The following is a 6,346-nucleotide window of genomic DNA, read 5'->3' as shown; positions in this document are numbered from 1 at the left end:
TAGTTCGTTATTTTCAGACTGAGAGTCAGGGCTACGATTGGACAGTTGAGATGTCCGGTAGTGGGATGGTACGAGATTCTGAAGGACTAGAGGTAGTCATGATGAGAAGTTTCTGAGGATTTCATCGGAGATTCGGGGTATCTGGAATTGGTTGACCTCCATCGGGGGGATCATCAAGCATTGTGTATCACCTTCCAAGAGTAGGTGCGATGGGATTGGTAAACACAGTCTGTGGGTTTGATTGTTGGCGAACCAATTGGTGATGGTTCGAACCCTGAGTGGGGGAGAACCAGGTACTTTTGAGGAGATAAGAGAATGGTTCAAGAACGATTAGAGAATTGGATAAAGAGGCTTGCGGTATGGATTCCTGAGACCAGGGTTATTGGTGGTCAATAAGAGGTGCAGAGTGAGAAAGTGCATGTGGTACGTGCTTGAGAAAGGACGAGTGTCTCTACGGCAAGTGGCCGTTGGTCGGAGACCTTATGGGGTTAGGAATCCTTCAAGGTTAAAATGGTGAATTCGAGGTGGTTGGCTTGTGAGGTTAGTTCGGCGGTTGAGAATTTCTGGTTCAAAGTATGGGCTATTATATGCAGTATGGGAAGGGAAGAAGTTGATTGGGCAACCAACTTCAGGGTCGTTATGAGTATTCTTGCATGAGTTTTGAGTAATAAAGAAGGAAGTTTCGGATTGTCAACTTCGTGTTCTGAGTCGTTGGCAATTTCTTCGTGTTTTAAATTGGGGGATGGAGTATTCCGGGGTTACAAGTGGCACGAAAGAAAGACCGGTTGTGAGGTTCCGAGGAAGCAATGCGGTATCTGAGTATGATGCCATGAGTATGAGATCAGTGGTAGATTCGAGACACTGCGAGGCGTTGTGATGGTATTCCGGAGTATCCGAGTTTAATGTCCTAAAATCTCGGATTGTTTTGAGTTTGAGTTTGAGATGTCGAGTGGTGTATCAAGTGTCTATGGTTCCGGTGGGGGCCCTTCAGCTAATTGACATCGAATGGATTTATTTGAGAATGTGAATTGCAGCGAGAAAAAGAGGTTTTGTCACGACGGTGGTCGTCCGAAGTAGTGATGCTTAGCCCGGATGGGTGTGTGTGTACCTATCTATGCTGGGCCGCAGAGCATGAGTTAATGATCACAGTATGGTGTCAACCTGAGGATGAGATTGTGAAGTGGTAAGAGTAAGTGCGGTAAGACTGCGGGGAGCTGCAGTTTCAATGAGTCAGTGCAGAGAGGTGTGGTGATGCTACGGGGAGCCGTAGTACTCATTATTCAGTGAGAGGTTGTGGTGATGCTACGGGGAGCCGTAGTACTCACTATTCAGCGAGAGGTTGTGGTGATGCTACGGGGAGTCGTAGTACTCACTATTCAGCAAGAGGTTGTGGTGATGCTACGGGGAGCCGTAGTACTCACTATTCAGTGAGGGGCGTGGTGATGCTACGGGGAGCCGTAGTACTCACTATTCAGTGAGAGGTCATTGTGATACTACGTGGAGCTGTAGTACCCACTAGTCAGCGAGAGAATGTTGTGATGAAGTGCTCTCTGATCAGAGCTTGACGCAAAAGAGTTTTAGGCTTGGGTAGCCCTAATATTTGACTTGTGGAAGCCTGGGGTCGAACCAGGGGTGGGACTGGGGTCTCCATGTTTGTCGGAAGTCGTTATATTCCGAATGGAGTAGTGGTTTTCATGGCCAAGGGAAGTGAATCAGTGAGGTACGCATGGGTTGCGGGTCATGAGTCATGAGTTGAGTGGGTCATTGGGACGAGTGGTTCCAATTCTGGATCAGACCAGACTCTCGATATTGAGTTTGACTCTAGTGGTGCATTGAGTAGGCGAAATGAGACTCTGGATTCTGAGATGGGTTCCATTTTGAGGAATATTGTTTGTCATCAGATGTTTTGGACCGGAGTGGGTCAGTTCGTTGGTGCGGGAGGTACCGCGAGGCGCTCGTATCTAGGGAGTAGTGTTTGGCGGGGGTCGAGGGTGAAACAATTTTGTAGGATTGTGGAATCCGTTGGGGTAAAGAGAACTTCGTGACTTGGGTGTCACTGGGCCGAGATAGTTGTTATGAGAAGGAAGTCAGTAAGACATTTCGGGATATGTTATGGGTGACCTTTGGAGGTTCAACTGTGGAGTCAGAAGTTGACCTAGTGCTCAGTATTAAAAAGGGGTATGAGGAACGAAGCTGGGACTTGTGATTGTGATGTCTGAGGACACTTCTGAGCGAGCCTGGTTATTCTCTTGTGTCTGAAGGGCAGAGTGTTGAGGATTCTTTGTTCGGATGGGTTCTGATAGCAGTTTAGTGTATGATCCCTGGTGGGGTGTGGACCCTTCCATTTCTTGGGGCGTGATTTGGATCATTAGCATGTTGATATGAGTGAGCGGTATCTGATTGTTGGATTTGGTCTTGTGAGAATCAGAGGATCAGTGAGTTATGAGGGTTTGATATTCGAGGAGCGAATATCATGGTGATCGCTTGAGTAGGCGGTCTGGCGGCGGGTCAGGCCACTAGAGCTTCCGGTTAGTGGGGAGGAGTATATTAGCGACGGAAGAGTTGGTTCAGTTCTGGTCTTGGGAGTTTTGTGTGGTTTCAGGTGTCCAGAGAGAAAGATATCGGGGTAGTATGAGATCCTTTCGGTGGTGCCTTTTGGGGTGATGATTTCATTATGTGAGTGGTTAAGGAGTGATTTCGAGGGCGAAATCTAATTCAAGTGGGGGAGAATTGTAACATCCGGATTTTCAGAGGTATTATGGTGTAGGTTAATCTTGTGATTAAAGGAGGGACTCGACGAGTTGAGGGTCCAACTCGCCGAGTCGAGTCGGGTTTCTCCCGTGGATTTAATGAGTGGACTCGACGAGTCCGAGGAGAGGGACTCGCCGAGTAGGCGCTGATTAGAGAAACCCTAATTTTCGGGGTTTGGGACCTATTTAAAGGCACTTATAGCCTCATTTGCGGCCACCCTTTCCCTGGAAGCAAACCCTAAAGGTCATTTGAGCTAGAAAGTGAGAGAGAAGCTATCTTGGGATCTTTAGTGCATCATTTGAGAAGAAGAGAAGGAGATCAAGCAAGGATAAAGAGGGGGAAAGTTGGATCCAGTGATAGATCGTCCAGAGCTTCTGAGGAAGGTAAAAGTCTGCACCTTTCTCATTATTTTGGTTAGATCTCATGTGTTTGGAGTTCTAGGTCTTTTACCACCTTTGGTTTGGGACTTTGAGTAAAATGGATTAGCTAGAAGCCTAGTCCTCAGATCTGGACCTTGTGAGGTCCTTAAAGTCCAAAGGTCCCAACTTTATTCGTCCAAATGAGGGTTGTTGTGCTTAACACCTTAAGAAGGGCTTGTTTTGGCATTTTGAGGCATTTATGCCATGCATGAACGTAAAGGTCGAGACTTTATGTGTCTTTGGTGTCTTAAAGGGCTAGATCTAGGGTTTGGAATGAGAGATCTGACTTTGGACGTCTGAATGAGGAATCAGACCAAGGGGACTCGTCGAGTCCATGAGTTGACTCGACGAGTCAGTGAGGGTTTGTCACAATGAGCTTGAGCATGCGATAGCTCGACGAGTTGGGGGTCAACTCGACGAGCTGAGCTGGACTGTCACGAGAATTCTGAGGAAAGTAAGTGGACTCGACGAGTCGCAAGGGTGCACTCGGCGAGTCGGGTCAAACCTGGCCTGTTGACTCGAGTTTGACTTCTGTTGACTTTGGGGCTTTGATCAACATAAGTAGTAGGGACCATGGAGGGGTAAAATGGTCTTTTATGCACTTCAAAGAGTTAAAGAGAGGAAGAATAGCCTTCGGTCATTAGAGTTGTGATTAGAGTATCACTTAGAGATATTCATCCCTTGTGTTAGGTGGAGGCTAGTTCGAGATCCGGGAGCGGGGTCTTTACTTGCTGCTGGTCAGGTGAGTCTTCTCACTATACTTTACCTAGAGTGATAATTAGAGTTATGTGACAGAGTATCTTGTATGCTATTTATGTGATTGTGATACACTGCATTATTTCTATGTGATTCATGTCGTGTATGTTCCAGAGTTACAGAGTTAGAACCGGAAGGTTCACAGAGTTAGGACCAGAGGGTCCACAGAGTTAGGACTGGAGGGTCCATAGACTTAGGACCGGAGGGTCCACAGAGTTATAGCCTCGGGTGGCTAATATGTGTTATATGTGGTATTTTGGGGAACTCACTAAGCTTCGTGCTTACCGTGTTATGTGTTATGTGTTTCAGGTTGTTCTCAGGAATCGCGGGAAGGCACCGGCTTGATTGTACACACCAGAGAAAGAGTTATGTTTTGAGGATCCTGGATTTGTAATGGAGTTGTGTTTTGTAATTTGAATAAACGAGATTTCCATACAATATGTTATGAAAAGTATGCGATTTTAAAATGAAAAATCTGTTTGAAAAATTACGGTGTTATATATATATATATATATATATATATATATATATAGAGAGAGAGAGAGAGAGAGGGAGAGAGAGAGAGAGAGAGCTAGGTTCAAATGTTTCTAGCAACTATTGTGTTCCTATATGCACCAATCACAAATTAGCAAATAATTAATTAAATCAAAAAGGGTATTTCTGGTTTTTTGCACTTGCAATTAAGGAAACAAAATAAATATATGTTGACCTAATATCTCTTCTTTATAACCATCGACATGCGTCTGTATCCCTCATTTTGCCATTGTCGTATCTTCTTCTTCCTCCCTCTCCTTCGTCGGCTTCGTATTCCATCACCGAAATCGGTCTATAGTTGCCGCCGTACACCAACATCCTAGCCCTGGTACATCAACATCCTAGCCTTGGTATGTTCTTGAACTCAATTTCTAATTTTTAAACCTAAAGAAACATCAACCCACATGTATCTTGTCTTCATCGTCGATGACCACCACCATCTTCTTGTCCTCCCGGTTGCTAACCACCACTATCATCTTCATCGCTGTCCACCATCGCGACTACCCTCTTCCTTCCTCATAGCTACCGCTGCCAACGACCACCACGACTACCCTTTTCGATTAAATCAAAAGATGCAGAGAATGACGAACGAGGAAGACAAGAATCCGACAGGAGATCAACTAAGGTTTTCCTGACATTTGTTGATGCTACAAAGCTATTTAAGGGGAAGGTATATGGAATTACTAGTTTTGTAAATGTCAAAATAATACCCAAATAACATATTCAATAACTCTACATTTTTTTTATTTGTTATCATTGAACTTATCTTTTTATATGTTGAATTGAACAATGAAGATGTTGGAAAGCCTGTTGGAGATTATTTTGGCATCACAGGAGATGCTCCACAAGTAAGGCACTTCTCCATTATCCATCTTTTTTCCTTTCACTTTTTTTTTTACTTTTTGCAAAATGGAATGTAAATACTGGATGTCTTAACCAGGTTATTGGATATACTGGAAATGATGATGGGAAGAAATTCGTGTTTGACCAAGATTTGACCTTTGAAAACCTTAAGGTATTAAAATTAACAATGGTCTTCAATTAACAATGTAAGAATCCAATTGGGTGTTTCTTGATGTATTAATGTCCTTTTTATATCAAATTTCCAGGCTTTTGGGGAGGACTTTTTGGAAGAAAAGCTTAAAGCTTTCTATAAATCTGATCCAATTCCTAAGAATGGAAGTTGTTATTCTTGGGATTTTGGTTTCTATATATTTATTCTTAGAGTAAGTTATAACTTTTTCTTTTGATGATTGTTAGAATGGTGGTGATGTGAAGATAGTAGTTAGGAATAACTTTGATGACATTGTCTTAAATGGGTCAAAAGATGTTCTACTAGAGGTAAGATGGAATCAAGGAAGGAATGGAATGGTCTATTCCATCATGGAATGGAATGAAAAATTACAATTTAACCCATTTTTATCTATATGTAGATTTATGCACCATGGTGTGGGCATTGTCAAGCTCTATAACCAACTTACAACAAACTTGCTAAACATTTACGTGATATTGATTCCTTAGTAATAAAAAATATGGATGGAACTACAAATAAACATCCAAAGGCAAAGGTACATTTTTTTAATTTTAATCTTTTGAATCTATTGTCCCTCGTTATTGTATATTTGGAATCTAAACTTATATTAGCAGTAAATACAATACTTTTGAATGTATTCTATGTATTCTGCCAGAATAAAATCTATGTATTCTGCCATAATATATTTTATGTATTCTGTCATATTCTATGTATTCTACCAGAATATATAAAGTGATATTTAATTGCAAGTAACATGTTTTTAACCATTATTAGTTTATGTTGTATGTGTGATAGGAATAGCTGGAAAAATGCGTTGAAGACCTAATATGAATAACTTGAAGAATGAATAAAG

The 6,346-nt window shown here is 42.5% G+C and overlaps 1 long non-coding RNA gene across 1 annotated transcript; it reads left to right on the top strand.

Annotated features, from left to right (window-relative positions):
* The first annotated feature begins 5,246 nt into the window (after positions 1-5,246).
* On the top strand, positions 5,247-5,669 carry LOC145114884 (uncharacterized). The gene is made up of 3 exons (XR_013711306.1): positions 5,247-5,308; positions 5,401-5,475; positions 5,570-5,669. It is a non-coding gene; the product is annotated as an uncharacterized LOC145114884 (long non-coding RNA).
* Positions 5,670-6,346: the final 677 nt, after the last annotated feature.

This window comes from Lactuca virosa, chromosome 5 (genome assembly GCF_052849685.1).
Source record: "Lactuca virosa cultivar CGN04683 chromosome 5, Lactuca_virosa_CGN04683_v6, whole genome shotgun sequence".
Lineage (NCBI taxonomy): Eukaryota > Viridiplantae > Streptophyta > Magnoliopsida > Asterales > Asteraceae > Lactuca > Lactuca virosa.
Note: the sequence above shows the minus strand (reverse complement) of the source record. Positions and strands in the feature narration are given on the sequence as shown.